This window comes from Mesoplodon mirus (genome assembly GCF_964341445.2).
Source record: "Mesoplodon mirus genome assembly, chromosome: 5".
Lineage (NCBI taxonomy): Eukaryota > Metazoa > Chordata > Mammalia > Artiodactyla > Ziphiidae > Mesoplodon > Mesoplodon mirus.
The window spans coordinates 63,946,928-63,966,797 of NC_138980.1; the positions used below are offsets into that span (position 1 = coordinate 63,946,928).

Sequence of the window (19,870 nt, forward strand, 5' to 3'; positions counted from 1 at the left end):
CCTGAAGGCCTTAGAATGAAGGCTCATTTGTGCCTGTCACATGCCCATCTCTGACCTAAGGCCAGTCCTAGCCCATCTATAGAGTTTGGGATGGGGTTAATCCCACCACAAACACATGGACTCAAGTTGGGAAGAGGATAGTTTTCCAAAGGAAAATTGAGGTCCTAGTACCATATGTGGAGAGTGAATGTGTGGCAGGCATGAACAGTATCTACCCCATCTGGTTATCGTAGAAGACATACCAGGTACCCTCACAGGATGGAGATTGAGCATCAGAAGCCTTGTGGTGCCCCTAAAGGATTCCATGCAGGTGACTCTTCTTAGTTCATATGTAAACCAATCCTCTTGAATTTATAATAAGTTAACATAAGGATGCATCCAGCAAAACTGGATCCATAAGCAAGACATGAAGGATCTTCAGGTGGTAGCTTGTTTTGCATAGCCATCCATGACTAGTGCTCTAACTGAATTTTTCTAGAATACCTAGAGGAAGATGAAAGTAGAAATTGAGCTGGTAATAGACAAGCCATTTTTTAATAAGCCCATTAGTGTGGCACATTTGGGTGCTTAATGGTTGTTATGCATCACATTTGCCTTAGTAATTCCAATTCTATACTACAGAAATACTTTCACGATGGTGCATAAAGATACAGATACAAAGATATTCATTGCAGCATGGCTGACAATCGTGAAAAATTGGGAACAAGTTAAATATCTGTCAATAAGGGAAAGGTTAAATAAATTATAGCGAAACAATAGAAAGCTGTGCTGGTATTACCTGAGAATGTTTTATGGAAACATGTCCAGAAACATCTTATTTGATGAATAAAGTTGAAAAAATGTATAGTAAAATCCCATTTTTGTTTTCTTAAGAAACTGTGTGCATGCATAGACAAGAAGGGTCTGAAAGAATGTACACCAACTCGTTAAAACTGTTACACCTGCAAGATGGGATCATATGGGGGAGAGTTTTTACTTTTTAATTTATGCATTTCTGTCTTCTGTATGTTTGGATTTTTAAAAATAAGTATGTATTTTTTTAGCATGTATATTTTAAAGTTCTTTTTAAGACAGAAGTAATATCTAAAATTATGTTTTGGGCTTCCCTGGTGGTGCAGTGGTTAAGAATCTGCCTGCCAATGCAGGGGACACGGGTTCGAGCCCTAGTCTGGGAAGATCCCACATGCCACGGAACAACTGAGTCCGTGCGCTACAACTACTGAGCCTGCGCTCTAGAGCCGGCGCTCTGCAACAAGAGAAGCCACCGCAATGAGAAGCCAGTGCACCACAATGAAGAGTAGCCCCTACTCGCCTCAACTAGAGAAAGCCTGGGTGCAGCAACAAAGACCCAGTGCAGCCAAAAATAAAATAAATTAAAATTATGTTTTATTCTTCTAATGCCATCCATACGCAGATAGTCATTTTTTCTTGGGAGCCCCCAATCTTCCCTCTGTAAAATCTTTCTCCACTTATCATTTTCATAACTCATATCCTCACTCCTCACTGCTCTCCATTTTCTCTACAGAATGACCCAGTCAAGACTTACAGCATTATTAGGCATTATTTCTAATAAAAAAATGGACTTGTAAGGCATATGTGGAATGTACTAACAGAATAGCCATTCAATAACCTTTTATTTATTTTCCCCCCTCACAATTTATCCCCTCACTAATATCAGGGATTCCTTGAACTCTTTATAATAAAACTAAATTTAGATAGATGGATGGATGGATGGATGGATGGATGGATGGATGGATAGATAGATAGATATCTCATATGTGGAATGAAATTGAGCAATTAGAAACAGATTTGTTGGTCTGATGAACAGAAACACATGTGAAATCACAGGGAGGTAAAATAGGAAATGAAAATCAGGACCAAGGAAAGAGGAATAAAAATATGCTGCACATAATTCAATAACTATTTGCTGATGGTAATTATAGGGATGGAAAACCCATCAGGCCTATGGAGCTAAAATTAATCAGCAAGTATTCATGGAGTGCCTCCTGCTTCTATTACTGGTTCTGGCTTCCTGCCTGTCCAGTGCCCAGGCTGGAGACATTTGCGCAACAGTCAGCTTGTCAAGACAGAAGGAGCAAAATAAGCAGGCAGAGGCTCACAGCAGCCTTCTAACACCCCATCATGTTCACTGGAATCACAAGCAAGTGAGATAATTTCCTTCTGTGAAAGACTATAAAACTAGCTTAAAAGTTGTAAACATCACTACATCAACTTAAAAGAGCCGATTACTAGAGGTATTATTTCTGCAAAGCAATAGTCAGTTCGTTTGTACACTGAAATTTCTAAAGTACAAATCCTTATTCTATTAAAGTTGGGACGAGGAATCAGTAGGACTTGTAACAACTATACGTAATTTTCAGGGTTCTTTGCTGACAAACATTTTAGGTCATGACTAATTCCCCTAAAATGTAAAATATGATATTTGTGTCACTGTTAGTATTTTGATAAATAGCTGTTGTAGTGGACATCTGTTGTTTTCTGCATGGCCTTTTCTCCTACTTTAATTTAAAAGCCCAGTTACTGGGAGGAGCGTCTCTCCTCTCTCTCTCTGTCCTTTCCTTCTCTCTCCTTCTCTCCCATTTGTACCCTACTTTTTTTTTTTTTTTTTTTTTTTTTTTTTTTGCGGTACGCGGGCCTCTCACCGCTGTGGCCTCTCCCGCTGCGGAGCACAGGTTCCGCACGCACAGGCTCAGCAGCCATGGCTCACGGGCCCAGCCGCTCCGCGGCATGTGGGATCTTCCCAGACCGGGGCACGAACCTGTGTCCCCTGCATCGGGGACACTGCGCCACCAGGGAAGCCCTGTACCCTACTCTTAAATGTCAGTGGTGGGCACTTGTCCTAGGCTTTGGCAATCAGGGTATACATCCCTTACATCTCTTGGTCATAGTCATTGCTTCAGGGATGAGCACATGACCCAACTAGACCTATGAAGCTCCTCCCAAGGACATCCACTAAGATTTTTGGAAGAGAACTTTCTTTCCACTGAAGTTACTAAGCTGGTAGAGTGTTTTAAATCCAGGTGCTGCGGGCCACCAGGTGGAGATAACTTTCCCAGGAATAAAGCCAAAACAGAGGAAAGTAAAGCTAAGAGAGAGAGTTCAAGTCCTTTTGATATCATTTGAGCCCCTGTATCCAACCATGCCTAACACTAAACTTGCTTTTGACTTTTAAGTAAATCAAAAAACTTCCTTTTTGCTTTCACAGTGGGTTTCTTTTAAATCCATCACAAAAATGTCCTGATAAAATACTGATGGCAAGTTTTCTTTGTGTTATTTCCATGAGAAATAACCAAATAAACTGGAGAGGACCTTTCATAATTCAAACGAGTCATGCTCACCTCCTAGAAGCCCTCCCTGACCACCATCTCTACACCCACACCTTCCTCCCTGCCCTTAAACACCCAGGTGACTTGATGCATATGTAGTGCAGATGCAGCTGTCACCACACTTCTACCAAGTCTGCCTTATGTGATAATGACTTGTTACTGTGTCTGTCTCCGTGTCCTCCAGAACACAGATTGTATCTTCATAATTTTGATATCCCTGCAGCCTTACGCTGGGGCCTAACATGTAATAGCTGCTATTTTGTTGAAGAAATTGTATTTTGCTGAAGAAATGAATGAATGGGAGAGAAAAATAGTCGGAAAAGTCCCTTCTATTAATAAAGATTCCATGATTAATGGGAACTGTGGATAAAATAACTAGTATCAGAAGACCAAAGTACACCAAACTGATATATCCAAACTGAATCCTCAAACTGTCAGTCATTGGTGGCTGTTTAGTTGAGAAATTGTCTTTTCTCTGGTCATTAGGATTGAGAAGCTAGGTGAATGGGAAGGAGGTGGTGGTTGTTTTTGTTTGCTTGTTTGTGGTGCAAAACATCGGCTATATTTTAAATTCCATAAAATTTAATAACCTCTCGCAAAATGCTAAGGCTGAAACATACAACCTGTAACATAGAGTATAGGTTGTAGGTTGTAAGGGTGGAAGCAGGGAGAGCAGTGGTGGCCAGAAGCTTGCTGGTAACTAGAAGGCAATCCAGTAGGGTGGCTTACAGTGGGGCTTCTGTGACAAAGCAAAGAACAACACGATACTGAGAAGTGTAGAAAGAGGCAGCACTAGCTGCGTAGCACAGGGTGATCAAGTGAGAACGAGTTTTACAATTAATATGGCCGAACTCTAGAAAAAAAATCTACTGCAGGTTGGGATAGGATCAAGGCATTGGGATGAAAAAATAATCCCTCTATGTGGGCAAATATCTTTTTTAAATTAATTTTTATTGGAGTATAGTTGATTTACAATGTTGTGTTAGCTTCGGCTGTACAGCAAAGTGAATCAGTTATACGTATATATATATCCACTCTTTTTTTAGATTCTATTCCCATATAAGTCATTACAGAGTATTGAGTAGAGTTCCCTGTGCTATACAGTAGGCCCTTATTAGCTATCTACTTTATATATAATAGTGTGTATATGTCAATCCCAATCGCCCAGTTTATCCCTCCCCCACCCTTTTCCCCTTGGTAACCCTAAGTTTGTTTTCTACATCTATAACTCTATTTCTGTTTTGTAGATAAGTTCACTTGTACCCTTTTTTTTAGATTCCACATATAAGCAATGACATATGATATTTGCCTTTCTCTGTCTGACTTACTTCACCTAGTATGATAATCTCTAGGTCCATCCATGTTGCTGCAAATGGCATTATTTCGTTCTTTTTTTATGGCTGAGTAATATTCCATTGTATATATGTACCACACCGTCTTTATCCATTCCTCTGTTGATGGACATCTAGGTTGCTTCCATGTCCTGGCTATTGTAAATAGAGCTGCAGTGAACACTGCGGGGCATGTGTCTTTCCGAATTATGATTTTCTCCAGATATATGGGCAAAAATCTTGATAAAATTTCGAGATGAGTAAGAAAACTTCTGAGTACTTGAGTTCCAGTTATGACATGTTACTGGTATTTGGGGTTTCCCCTCCCCTTTCCCACTGCAGAGCAATCAAGCCTAACTTTCTTCATGTGCTTCAAAGATCTGGACTTGAGCTCTAGCACTGCCTCTGTTTCCTTCCCTCCTTCCACATGCTGCTCCCAACTCCTTCTCTCAGGTGCAGCTTTCTATGCACTCACTTCCTCCAACCACTGGGCCTTCTCAGTCTTGGCCAGACAGTCTTCCTTCGGCAAGGGCAGTTTCTGAAAGTCCATCTCTTCCATGGAGCTGCTAAATGACTGGTTCGCCTTCCTTTGGCCTCCAAAATGCTTCCCCTGTCCAACCATATCTTCCCACCTCTGCCGCCACCACCCCAGTACAAACCTGTGTCTTACCCTGGACCAATGTGCCTGTCTCCTCGCTGCTCTGCCTGCTTCCTGTCTTAGCTTCTGCACCCCAGGCTCCACGTTACAGGCAGAATAAGCTTTCAAGTAGTAAATTAGATTACATCAACAATCAGTGTGCTGATAAATGTTTAACAGCTGCTGGGAGAGAGTATCTATGTATCTATTATACATTTTACTGATATAAAGAATGCATATCACACAATTTACCAAAAAGTAATAAAATATACAACACTTTTTTACAGTAAATTCTATCCATATATAACCCATTGATTTTCCCAGAATGGTTTCAGTGATTTTTGCCAAACTCTTGTATCCACAGTCAACCTACAGCTGCAATTCAATTATGTTTGGCAAAAGCAGATCATGTTTGGTTAATATTCAATTCAGCAAAGAAGGTGCTCATGCCACCAAAGTTCAAACATGAATGTTGGTGATTTCTTTACATTAATGGGCGAGATGAAAGTGAAACAACAAAGATGTACATTCGGACTACACTTTGTCAACAATATGAGTGCTTCTTTGCTGATCAGATAATAGTTTTCAAGTACTGGAAAAATATTTCCTCAATTTTTTGTGTTATTCATAGAGGAACACACTTTGAAGTTCAATCTTTACTGTTGAAATTTTCTCCTATCACTTTCTTAGGTTTAGACAATCAACACAATAAATCAAGCTCTGACTGGCAGTGTTTTCCAATGTCCATAGTGTAAATACTACACCATGATTGATTTCAAACTACTGAAATAACATTTCTGAATGCAAAGTTGGGAAGAGATGCTGTATCACACCAATTATATAGGATATCCATTATGCAGGATGGACAGAAATAACTTTAAAGCATAGATAATAGTAAAATAATTAAGAAGTGAAGTTTTGAACATTTATTACCATTCTTTTTAAAGTATTTTGTTTAATTGTAAGTTTCTAAATAATTTCATTTTTAATCTTGGCCATGATGAACAACCGACTTACAGAATTCCTGAAAATTTAGCAATCAGCTCCCCAAGCTGGTACAGCTGGCTCCAGCACTCTTCTGAATTGTCACTCCTCTGCTCAAACTTTCAGGCTACCCATTGCACTGATTATCTGGGCAATGAGTAAAGAGAGGCAATGACAATTCTCAATAAAATTAATAAGTACTTTTGTTGTGATGAATTAACAATGAAAAAATTCTACACATCCCTCCCTGTTTTCCCAATCTTGGTGTTTAAAATCTCCTTTGTATGCATCATCCTGTTTGACTTACAGATTCCTGTGAGGTAGCAGGGGTAGATATCATTATCCTTCTTTTACAAATAGAAAAGCAAGACTGAGAAGTGAGTGACTGGCCCCAGCTGATTCAGTTAAGCCAGTGACAGAACTGGATTTCAAATTCAGGTCTCATATTGACAAACAAGAGGCTACAGAAAATTTAACTGACTAATACTGACATCAAATTTAAAAGTTGTAGGGCTTCCCTGATGGTGCAGTGGTTGAGAGTCCACCTGCAGATGCAGGGGACGCGGGTTCGTGCCCCAGTCCGGGAAGATCCCACATGCCGCAGAGCGGCTGGGCCCGTGAGCCATGGCCGCTGAGCCTGCGTGTCTGGAGCCTGTGCTCCGCAACGGGAGAGGCCACAACAGTGAGAGGCCCCTGTACCGGAAAAAAAAAAAATTTTTTTTAAGTTGTAACCAATGTCCTTTTTAACACTTTGGAGTCTGATATAAAGTACATTCATATCCTGTTAAGGGACCCCACCCCCATGCCAAGGATGTTTTGATCTTTTAATGCCACTGTTTCTAACTTAGCTTAAAACAAAACAAAAGCCCAGGGTGACCTAATAAATAAATAAGGTGTAAGCACTAAAATGAAAATGTAGGTTTTCAGAAATGAGCTGAGGTCCCACCTAGAAATGGAGCCAATTGAGACAATCTCTACCAAAGGAACACGGGATATGAAAGGAGATTAAATCAGAAGAGGAAGAAAGCTAATGACATAATGGCCAGCCACAAATGCCACAGATGAAAAACAAAGTACATAATACTTGTTACAATGATTCAGTGTGCTTGCTCTAATATCTCCAAACACTAAAAACATTACGTTCCTGCTCACTGCAACATTTATCTCATTTATCTGCTGATATTTACTTCAACTTTGAATCAGGTACTGCTTAGACTAAGTTCTGCTGGCATAAAGCATATAGACTTAACAGGACACTCAGAAGCATATCATGCATATGAGTACAAATTGTGATATTTTAGGTAGCTTATGATGAAATCATTGAAAGCATCATGAGAAGCAGCAAAACACCAGGGATGCTGATAACAATTTAACATTTCCCAGTTCATGTGAGAATGTTAATTCCAATTACAAAAAGAAGTACCAAAGTGGAATTCATTATGATTAAGAACTTGCTGTTCTATGTGTGAATTGTTTATAAAAGCCATGTCTGGTGTAAAATGCAAATATTGAAGCAGAGAGAAATGGGGCATTCGAAGCTCAGCTGGATTCCCTTGAACCTCTTACCTTCTAAAGTTAAACAAAAACAGCAGTTTTTCCCAAAGACAAGATACTATTTTAAAGAGACATCTGCTACCTATGATAGCTGTAGGAACACTTTTGTGTTTTTTTATAACATCTTTATTGGTGTATAATTGCTTTACAATGGTGTGTTAGTTTCTGCTTTATAACAAAGTGAATGACCTCTATGTATATCCCCATTATCTCCTCCCTCTTGCATATCCCTCCCACCCTCCCTATCCCACCCCTCTAGGTGGTCACAAAGCACTGAGCTGATCTCCCTGTGCTGTGTGGCTGCTTCCCACTAGCTGTTTTACATTTGATAGTATATATAAATCCATGCCACTCTGGCACATCGTCCCAGCTTACCCTTCCCCCTCCCTGTGTCCTTAAGTCCATTCTCTACATCTGCGTCTTTATTCCTGTCCTGCCCCTAGGTTCTGCAGAAACTTTTTTTTTTTTTTTAGACTCCATATCTATGTGTTAGGATACAGTACTTATTTTTCCCTTTCTGACTTACTTCACTCTGTATGACAGACTCTAGGTCCATCCACCTCACTACAAATAATTTCGTTTCTTTTTATGGCTGAATACTATTCCATAGTATATATGTGCCACATCTTCTTTATCCATTCATCTGTCGATGGACACTTAGGTTGCTTCCATGTCCTGGCTATTGTAAATAGAGCTGCAATGAACATTTTAGTACACGACTCTTTTTGAATTATGGTTTTCTCAGGGTATATGCCCAGTAGTGGGATTGCTGGGTCAAATAGTAATTCTATTTTTAGTTTTTTAAGGAACCTCCATACTGTTCTCCATAGTAGCTGTATCAATTTACATTCCCACCAACAGTGAAAGGGGGTCCCCTTTTCTCCACACCCTCTCCAACATTTATTGTTTCTAGCTTTTTTGATAATGGCCATTCTGACTGGTGTGAGGTGATAACTCATTGTAGTTTTCATTTGCATTTCTCTAATGATTAATGATGTTGAACATTCTTGCATGTGTTTGTTGGCAATCTGTATATCTTCCTTGGAGAAATGTCTATTTAGGTCTTCTGCCCATTTTTGGATTGGGTTTTTTTTTTTTTATATTCAGCTGCATTAGATGCTTGTAAATTTTGGAGATTAATCCTTTGTCAGTTGCTTCATTTGCAAATATTTTCTCCCATTCTGAAGTTTGTCCTTTTGTCTTGTTTATGGTTTCCTTTGCTGTGCAAAAGCTTTGAAGTTTCATTAGGTCCCATTTGTTTATTTTTGTGTTTATTTCCATTTCTCTAGGAGGTGGGTCAAAAAGGATCTTGCTGTGATTTATGTCAGAGTGTTCTGCCTATGTTTTCCTCTAAGAGTTTTATAGTGTCTGGCCTTACATTCAGGTCTTTAATCCATTTTGAGTTTATTTTTGTGTATGGTGGTAGGGAGTGTTCTAATTTCATTCTTTTACATGTAGCTGTCCAGTTTTCCCAGCACCACTTATTGAAGAGGCTGTCTTTTCTCCTTTGTACATTCTTGCCTCCTTTATCAAAAATAAGGTAACCATATGTCTGTGGGTTTATCTCTAGGCTTTCTATCCTGTTCCACTGATCTACATTTCTGTTTTTGTGCCAGTACCATACTGTCTTAATTACTGTAGCTTTGTAGTATAGTCTGAAGTCCAGGAGCCTGATTCCTCCAGCTCCATGTTTCTTTCTCAAGATTTCTTTGGCTATTCGGGGTCTTCTGTGTTTCCATACAAATTGTGAAACTTTTTGTTCTAGTTCTGTGAAAAATGCCATTGATAGTTTGATAGGGATTGCATTGAATCTGTAGATTGCTTTGGGTAGTATAGTCATTTTTATAGTGTTGATTCTTCCAATCCAAGAACATGGTATATCTCTCCATCTGCTTGTATCATCTTTAATTTCGTTCATCAGTGTCTTAGAGTTTTCTGCATACAGGTCTTTTGTCTCTTTAGGTAGGTTTATTCCTAGATATTTTATTCTTTTTGTTGCAGTGGTAAATGGGAGTGTTTCCTTAATTTCTCTTTCAGATTTTTCATCATTAGTGTATAAGAATGCAAGCAATTTCTGTGCATTAATTTTGTATCCTGCTATTTTACCAAATTCATTGATTAGCTCTAGTAGTTTTCTGGTAGCATCTTTAGAATTCTCTATGTATAGTGTCATGTCATCTGCAAACAGTGACAGCTTTACTTCTTCTTTTCCAATTTGTATTCATTTCTTCTTCTTCTATGATTGCTGTGGCTAAAACTTCCAAATCTATGTTGAGTAATAATGGTGAGAGTGGACAACTTTGTCTTGTTCCTGATCTTAGTGGAAATGGTTTCATTTTTTTTACCATTGAGAATGATGTTGGCTGTGGGTTTGTCATATATGGCCTTTTTTATGTTGAAGTAGATTCCCTCTATGCCTACTTTCTGGAAAGTTTTTATCATAAATTGGTGTTGAATTTTGTCAAAGCTTTTTCTACATCTATTGAGATGATCATATGGTTTTGATCCTTCAGTTTGTTAATATGGTGTATCACATTGATTGATTTGCATATATTGAAGAATCCTTGCATTCCTGGGATAAACCCCACTTGATCATGGTGCATGATCCTTTTAACGTGCTGTTGGACTCTGTTTGCTAGTATTTTGCTGAGGATTCTTGCATTCATGTTCATCAGTGATATTGGCCTGTAATTTTCTTTTATTGTGACATCTTTGTCTGGTTTTGGTATCAGGGTGATGGTGGCCTCTTAGAGTAAGTTTGGAGTGTTCCTCCCTCTGCTCTATTTTGGAAGAGTTTGAGAAGGACAGGTCTTAGCTCTTCTCAAATATTTGATAGAATTCACCTGTGAAGCCATCTGGTCCTGGGCTTTTGTTTGTTGGAAGACTTTTAATCACCGTCTCAATTTCAGTGCTTGTGATTGGTCTATTCATATTTTCTATTTCTTCCTGGTTCAGTCTCGGAAGGTTGTGCTTTTCTAAGAATTTGTCCATTTCTTCCAGGTTGTCCATTTTATTGGCATAGAGTTGCTTGTAGTAATCTCTCATGATCCTTTGTATTTCTGCAGTGTCAGTTGTTACTTCACCTTTTTCATTTCTACTTCTATTGATTTGAGTCTTCTCCCTATTTTTCTTGATGAGTCTGGCTAATGGTTTATCAATTTTGTTTATCTTCTCAAAGAACCACCTTTTAGTTTTATTGATCTTTGCTATTGTTTCCTTCATTTCTTTTTCATTTATTTCATTTATTTCTGATCTGATTTATGATTTTTTTCCTCTGCTAACTTTGGGGGTTTTTTGTTCTTCTTTCTCTAATTGCTTTAGGTGCAAGGTTAGGTTGTTTGAGATGTTTCTTGTTTCTTGAGGTAGGATTGTATTGCTGTAAACTTCCCTCTTAGAACTGCTTTTGCTGCATCCCATAGGGTTTGGGTCATTGTGTTTTCCTTGTCATTTGTTTCTAGGTATTTCTTGATTTCCTCTTTGATTTCTTCAGTGATCTCTTGGTTATTTCATAATGTATTGTTTAGCCTCCATGTGTTTCTATTTTCTACAGATTTTTTCCTATAATTGATATCTACTCTTGTAGCCTTGTGGTTGGAAAAGATACCTGATACAATTTCAGTTTTCTTATATTTACCAAGGCTTGCGTTGTGATGCAGGCTATGATCTTTCCTGGAGAATGTTCCATGAGCACTTGAGAAGAAAGTGTATTCTATTGTTTTTGAATGGAATGTCCTATAAATATCAATTAAGTCTATCCTGTTTAGTGTATTATTTAAAGTTTGTATTTCCTTATTTGTTTTCATTTTGGATGATCTGTCCAATGATGAAAGTGGGGTGTTAAAGTCCCCTACTATGATTGTGTAACTGTTGATTTCCCCTTTTATGGCTGTTAGTATTTGCCTTATGTATTGAGGTGCTCCTATGTTGGGTGCATAAATATTTACAATTGTTATAACTTCTTCTTGGATTGGTCCCTTGATCATTATGTAGTGTCCTTCCTTGTCTCTTGTAATAATCTTTATTTTAAAGTTTATTTTGTCTGATATGAGAATTGCTACTCCAGCTTTCTTTTGATTTCCATTTGCATGGAATATCTTTTTCCATCCCCTCACTTTCAGTCTGTATGTGTCCCTAGGTCTGAAGTGGGTCTCTAGTAGACAGCATATATACAGGTGTTTTTTTCTTTTTTTGTATCTATTCAGCCAGTCTTTGTCTTTTGGTGGGAGCATTTAATCCATTTACATTTAAGGTAATTATCGATATGTATGTTCCTCTTACCATTTTCTTGTTTTGGGTTTCTTATTGTAGGTCTTTTCCTTCTCTTGTGTTTCCTGCCTAGAGAAGTTCCTTTAGCATTTGTTGTAAAGCTGGTTTGGTGATGCTGAATTCTCTTAGCTTTTGCTTGTCTGTTAAGGTTTTAATTTCTCTGTTGAAGCTGAATGAGATCCTTGCTGGGTAATCTTGGTTGTAGGTTTTTCCCTTTCATCACTTTAAATATGTCCTGCTACTCCCTTCTGGCTTGCAGAGTTTCTGCTGAAAGATCAGCTGTTAACCTTATGGGGATTCCCTTGTATGTTATTTGTTGTTTTTCCCTCTCTGCTTTTAATATTTTTTCTTTGTATTGAATTTTTGATAGTTTGATTAATATGTGTCTTGGTGTGTTTCTCCTTGGATTTATCCTGTATGGGACTCTCTGTGCTTCCTGGGCTCGACTGTTTCCTTTCCCATATTGGGGAAGTTTTCAACTGTAATCTCTTCAAATATTTTCTCAGTCCCTTTCTTTTTCTCTTCTTCTTCTGGGACCCCTATAATTCAAATGTTGGTGCGTTTAATGTTGTCCCAGAGATCTCTCAGATTGTTCTCAATTCTTATCATTCTTTTTTCTTTATTCTGCTCTGTGGTAATTATTTCTACTCTTTTATCTCCAGGTCACTTACGTGTTCTTCTGCCTCAGTTATTCTGCTATTGATTCCTTCTAGAGAATTTTTAATATCATTTATTGTGTTGTTCATAATTGTTTGTTTGCTCGTTAGTTCTTCTAGGTCCTTGTTAAACGTTTCTTGTATTTTCTCCATTCTATTTCCAAGATTTTGGATCATCTTTACTATCATTACTCTGAATTCAGTTTCAGCTAGACTGCCTATTTCCTCTTCATTTGTTTGGTCTGGTGAGTTTTTAACCTTGCTCCTTCATCTGCTGTGTGTTTCTCTGTCCTCTCATTTTGCTTAACTTACTGTGTTTGGGGTCTCCTTTTCACAGGCTGCAGGTTCGTAATCCCCATTTTTTTTTGGTGTCTGCCCCCAGTGGCTAAGGTTGGTTCAGTGTGTTGTGTAGGTTTCCTGGTGGAGGGGACTAGTGCCTGTGTTCTGGTGGATGTGCCTGGATCTTGTCTTTCTGCTGGGAAGGACCACGTCTGGTGGTGTGTTTTGGGGTGTCTGTGAACTTAGTATAATTTTAGGCAGCCTTTCTGCTAATGGGTAGGGTTGTGTTCCTGTCTTGCTAGTTGTTTGGCATAGGGTGTCTAGCACTGTAGTTCACTGGTCATTGAGTGGAGCTAGGTCTTAGCATTGAGATGGAGATCTCTGGGAGAGCTTTTGCCGTTTGATATTACATGGACCCGGGAGGTCTCTGGTGGACCAATGTCCTGAAGTTGGCTCTCCCACCTCAGAGGCACAGGCCTGACACCTGGCTGTAGCACCAAGACCCTGTCAGCCACACGGCAATGAGATGTCCTGGTCAAACGGGGTCCCAGCTGATTCTGAACAGAACCATGAGACACACAGAGACATTCCAGGGACAGTTTTTTTTAAGTAAGTTCTGACAACCCACACAAGATGCTCGTGTTGGCTTAATATAAAATTAACATATTCAATGAACTATCATTCAAAATTATTAATACATACAAAAATGATACAAATTTATTTGATTCCAATTTTCATTTAATATCATAGATCTAAAGTGGGGTGGAGGGATAGGAGGATAGAATAAATGGAAACTACAGCCACAACAAGGAATCATGGGCTATTGGAAAATAAGTTACAAGGTCTCCTTATGTCAAAGGAAATATGTGTGATAAACAACAGTAAAGGTGGGAATGAATGTGGTATACGCTGTGCTCTTTCTTCATCAGGCTGTCTCTTAAATGAAACTGCTGAATGCATTCATCTCAAGTAATCCAGGTTCTCCATTCTCCCTGGAAAACATACTGATTAATGCAGGGCAGGCTGAACACTGGGGCCAAGATTACTTCCTATACTCCACACACTGCTGTTCCCACCAGTTATGCTCTGTGCTTACTAACACTTCCTGGTGTTTTGGGAGTTTTTTTCCCCAAAAAATGTTTATTCCATTTGTGTCATTCTTGTAATTACTCGATTTAATTAAATATTACATAAAATGATGAAATATGGGTAATAGAAGAAATAGTTGTTGTTCTATAAAATCTAAATGGAAAAACGCCCTATAAATAATTGCTGTCAAACTAGGTGGATGGAAGACTACTTTAAAAGATTGTGGCAAGGGCAGGGGGATGAACCATAAAAATTTAGAAATCTACACTCATTTTGTAAGTATTTTAATTTGTTGCTCTTTAAAGAAAACTGGGGAAATAGTAATACTACATATGAATAATAATTGCTAACGATGATTGAACACTTAATATACCCCAGGAATTAGTCTGAGCTCTTCACATATATCGAACTTGTTTACTGTTTATAATAACTTGAATTAATAGTATTATCATCCCCATTTTATAGATGATGAAAACTGAGGCACAGAGAGTTCGGTTGCCCAAGGTTACATTCTTCATAGAGGTGGTGGAGGCCAGCCAGCCAGTCTGGCTCTTAACAGCTATGCTGTACTGATGCCATCTGGGTACAGTTTATACATGAATGAAAACACGGAATGCCAGTCAGTGGGCTCCCCAAAGCTTTAGACCTTCATCAGAGGATTAGAAAATAAATGTTCAATCACAGGTTGTAGGTTTTAAAGCTTAAAATTTCCAAGTATAATTTTTTTTTTACGATTTCCTTGCTTTAACTTTTTTTTTAACTGACTTTTTAATTAAATTAAATACCAGTCCAATCCCATCAGTGAGAAGGTTTTGCCTTCTACAAAGGGGCAAGTGAAAACGGTGGTTTTAAATACATACCAGAATGGGAGTTGAGATCTGTGTACACTGGCATAGGGATTTACTGTAGATACTTGAGCAGGAACATGACAGGATTTAATTGATTTAGAGGAGTAATCTGGCAGTGAGGCCTGGATTATTTTAATAGAAATGATACAAGAGATGAACAAAATGGGAGAACTCACTTGGATAATATATCAACTGCTGTATAAATGTAAAAAGTGGTTTGGTTACTATTCAGGTTTAAGGTTTTATTGACCTTAGGATACAGTCTCAGGCCCTTTCCATTCCTTCCTTCCTTCCTTCATTCACTCATTCATTTAACAAATATCCACTGGGCACCTACTATGTGCTAGTGATATAGCGATGAAAAAGACAGACACAGGCTCTGCCACCACAGGGCTTTTATATTCTAGTGGAGGACACAGAAATTTAACAAATGAATCCAGAAATAACAAACTATCACTGTAATGTTCTACCAAAGTAAAGTACAGGACAGTATAGGAACAAACAGTAATAGGTCTTTGTTTGTTTTAGGAAGGAGTACTCAGGTGTTTAAACATAAGACAGTTAAAATGAGGATCTTGAGTACTACCTGTACACATTTCATTAACTCATTTGGCCTCCACAACAATTCAGTAAAAGCGATATTATGACTAGTTGACTGAATGTTTTATTATAACTACGTACTGGTCTCTGTTGTAGGAGTGGGACATATAGCAATGAACAAGACAGAAAAGGTTCTTGCCTTGATGGAGTTTGGATATATTACCTTCATTCTCACCTTTGCTTCTGAGACAATCAAATATATTCCCCCTCAGATGGGGATTCATCCTATTTCTTCTCCTGTAGTAATTATAACTTCCCAGGGTTACAGATTAGTTATTTTCATATCTACAGATTTAAGATAGTATATATAAAACACTTTCAATGGTGCCTGGCAGATAGTAGAAGTTCAATAAATATTAACTACGGTTAGAATTGCTGTTATTATTACAGTGCTTAATCTCATGTCTTTTCTGGTACACTGGATTTCATTTCTTGAATTAAATTCCATACACACTTATTGCAAGCCTATCATGGAATTTACATACTCTTTCATGGAAGTTACAAGATCAGTGAAGAAAAATCTCTTTAATATTGTCTATTTCTATCCTCCATGCTTAGCTGTGTGATCTTGGATACACCTCAAGCTCTGTAAGCCTCAGTTTCCTCATGTTGAAAAATCAGAGTAATACCTATCTATTCAGCTATTGTCAGAAGTGGGCAGCAGACGTGTGTGTATGTGTGTGTTGGGTTAATCAATAAATGTTAGCCATAAAGCACAATTCTAACTCTGAAAAGCAAACACTGGGCTAATCTACAGTTTGTGCATGCTTTCGAATGAACATGCAAGACTAAAGAATGAGAGTTTTTTCTATCAAATTAAAAAATTAACAGGCATATTTAGACCACTGAAAAGAAAAAATCAGGAAAATTCCACACTTTTGCTCCATTGAGAGTGTTTTCAAGGGCGATTTTTAATTTGAAATGTTGTGTCCTCTCCCATTTTAAAGTGATCCACTGGACCTGCAGGAAAAAATGAGTGGGGAGAAAGTTAATTGGGAACTCTTATAAAAGCAGATGTTTAAAAGCAGGGTATCCACCACCTACAATGTGAACAGGTAAGAGAGATGAGGTGGGTTTTTTTAGAGCACAGATTCAACTATGAAATAGGTTTATGGTATGGGAAGAGGTACTTAATTAGGTATCTGTTATGGTCCCTTTACATATATATGTACAAATTATTATATATAATATACTACATATATAAATAGTGCCTACTATAACTTCTAAGCAGATGTACAAGGATGATCATTTCAGTACGTTAACTCATTTTTAAAACATGCGTAGCATATTATGTATTGTAGGTTTGATTTTTTTTTTCATGAAGCTGTTGGTTGTTTGGGGACCCAATGCAGTAAAGACATCTGATTCTAGTATTTGAGACTCGGAAGGTAGGACACCTGGCAAGTAGGGAAAGTAGCGTTCTCGAGGCAATTCTCATTTAGTATCCACTATAAGCACCCAAGACAGGGGCCTCCCTCCAGTTGACTTAAACCAAGGGAAAGAAAAGAGGAGTCGTCTCGTCTGTATCCAGAGGGGTTTTGTTAACAACTGGGTTGCTCAGCGCCCTTCATAAAAATTCTCCTGGCTGAGGGTTCTACCAGCCAGGGTTGGCTGAGGGTTGGCAAAGGTCTTGGTTCCCCTCTCTTCCGAGGCTGTGAGCGTATCTTCCTTTGCCAAGATGGCGGCCCTGGCATCATCTGGAGGCGGCCCGCGCAGATCGCCTCTGGGCAGGCGGCTCGCTAATAGCCTTTCTCTCCCGTCATCTCGAACGACACACGGGGCAGCGCCTACACCCCCAGAACCGAGAAAGGGCGACCTAGGCCGCCCGGTAGCGAGAACCTTGGCCAAGATGGTGGACGCGCGGCCGGGCGGTGTCAGCTGCCTTTACCAAGATGGCGGCAGGCGGCTTCCGGCACGCACTCCCCCCAAATCCTCTGCAAGATGTCAGGGCAGAGCAGCCGCCGCCAGTCTGAGCGCGGCCGGGGGAGAGAGTGGCTGCGGCCGAGCGCCCGGGCAGGGCTAGGTGGAGCTGCGGCAGCCTCCGCCCCCGGCTGCAGCTGGCAAGCGCTGTCACCTGTGGGGTCGCAAAAGTTACCTCCCCAAACCCTAAAGCAACACAGCACAACCTTTCTCCGAGTCACACAAATCATAATACGTGCCGCCCAAGGTAGGAGGCTCGATCCCGGCGTCGCCCAAGTCCTCCGGACGCGGCGAGATGGGGAAGGGGGCTGGGGCGGGGGCCTCCGGCGCGGACTCCTCTCGCCCCACTCCCCTCTCGTTGGGGACAGGCCACGTGTTTCCCTCGGACAGAGGGGGAGGCGCGTAACGGGAAGAGCTGGAAGGAGTTTAATGCTGACATTTTAAAGATGCGTGTGTTCTGTTTTATTTGGAGGGATGGGGGTCCCACGAACACGAAGGGGTGGGCGACGCATTGAGGCGAGTGCAGCAAATGTCAAGAGTCGGGGGAGGGGCCTCAGCGGGAAACTTGGACGTGGGCCCCGAAGGGGGTGGAAGGAGAGGTCAGGAGTTGGGGTGGGGGGAAGGAGGGCGTACTGTGCAAGCAACTTACTGTTTCGCTTGCAACTTGCTTTTAAGCCTGCCACCTCCCGCTTTCTTTAAAAATAATAATTTAAAAATGCAAAGAAATCCACTTCGCTGGAGGTTTTGCATTTGGCGTGCAACTTCCTTCAAGTGTAAGCGCGCTAGGAGGGAGGGAGGGATGGGGGTTGAACTTGGCAGGCGGTGCCTCCTTCTGCCGCCGCCGCTGCCGCCGCCGCCGCCTCGCAGGCTCGGAGAAGAGGGTGGGGGACAGTCGGGGCGCAGGGGAGGGTGGGTTCTGCTTTGCAACTTCTCTCCCGGTGCGAGCACGCGGCGGCGGCTGCAGACTGGGCCGCCCAGACGATGCGGGGGTGGGGGACCCGCCGGCACGCGACTCCCCCCCGGCCCAGAGTATGTATGCGCCGACCCCCTTCCCTGCCCTCCCCTCCCTGAAGCCTCCCCAGAGGGCGTGTCTGGCCGTCCGGCCCTACGAGGGGCCGAGACGCCGCTGCACCGTTTCCGTGCAACCCTGTAGCCTCGTGCGAAGTGACACACTTCGCTCAACTCGGCCCGGGGGCGGCGGCGCGGACCACCCTCGCGGCTCTGCTGCGGGCCGCGCCCCGGCTCCCCCAGCCAGCCCGCTGTCACCCGCAGGGGCGCAGACGGTTGCCGCCGAGGGACCGGCGAGTCGGGAGGAGTGGGTCGGGAGTCGCGGAGCTGGGCTGGGGCGGGAAGGAGCAGCGAGAAGAGAAACTAGAGAAACTCGGCTTCCCTCCGAAGCCCGCCCCAGAAAGACCAGGTCGGCCCCCGCCGCCGCCTCCTCCTCTCCTTTTTCCTGGGGGGTGAGGGGTGGGGGGCGAGGAGAAGCCTCGCGCGCCCGGGAGTCAGCCTCGGCAGGGGCCGTGCCGGGGGGCAGCGGGCGGGCAGGCGCCGTCGCGGCCGGGGTGGCGGGGCCCTCGCGGAGGGCGTGGGGGCGGGGGCCGCGGCCGCCCCTGCAGTTGCCTAGCGTCGCCAACAGGTTGCACCGTTCCCCGCGCCGCCGCGCGGCCCCTCGGGCGGGGAGCGGCCGGGGGTGGGGTGGGAGCGCGTGTGTGTGCGAGTGTGTGCGCGCCGCGGCGCCGCCTCCGCCCGCCCCCCGCTCGGTCCCGCTCGTCTGCAGCGGCCGGGCGGCCCTTTCGCGTGTCCGCGCTGCCTCCCCTCCTCCTCCTCCTCCTCCATTTTGCGAGCTCGAGTCTGTGACGGGAGCCCCAGTCACCACCCGCCCGTCGGGGACGGATTCTAGTGGGTGGAAAGAGACGCCGCAGCCGGAGCGGCGGGAGCGGCGGGGCGCCGGCACGGAGGACGCGCGCCCGAGAGCCCCGGCCCGCGAAGACGGGCGCGGGGCGGGGAACTGGCTTGTCAGCCGGGAAATGGGAGACTTTCTCAAATAGGGGCTCTCCCCTCCCCCCATGGAGAAGGGGGCGGCTGTTTACTTCCTTTTTTTAGAGAAAAAAAATCTCTCGCTCCCGCTCCTCCTGCTTTCACACGCTAAGTTGTTTATCTCGGCTGCGGTGGGAGCGGCGGACGGTGTGGGGTGATTGGCGCCGCCGGCAGAGGTAAGGGGAGGGGAGGGGAGGGCCGGGGGCTGGGCCCCCACGGGCGCTCGCTCCCCGAGGTGCGGACCGGGGCCGGGAGGCCGGCTCGGGGGCGCCGCGGGAGCCTGCAAAGTTTTATTAGCTTCGGCTAGTGGGGGTGGGGGCTG

The 19,870-nt window shown here is 42.3% G+C and overlaps 1 protein-coding gene across 4 annotated transcripts in view; it reads left to right on the top strand.

The window, feature by feature from the left end:
* The first annotated feature begins 18,419 nt into the window (after positions 1-18,419).
* The window catches only part of NR3C1 (nuclear receptor subfamily 3 group C member 1), a 125,424-nt gene continuing 123,973 nt past the window's right edge, over positions 18,420-19,870 (top strand). The window contains exon 1 of one of the 4 annotated variants that reach the window (XM_082620918.1): positions 18,420-18,540. The gene's annotated coding sequence lies outside the window, so the exon portion shown is untranslated. Of the gene's footprint in view, positions 18,541-18,568; positions 18,929-19,225; positions 19,725-19,870 lie in introns of those variants that run through there. The other 3 variants (XM_082620916.1, XM_082620921.1, XM_082620917.1) reach the window with 3 other exon arrangements.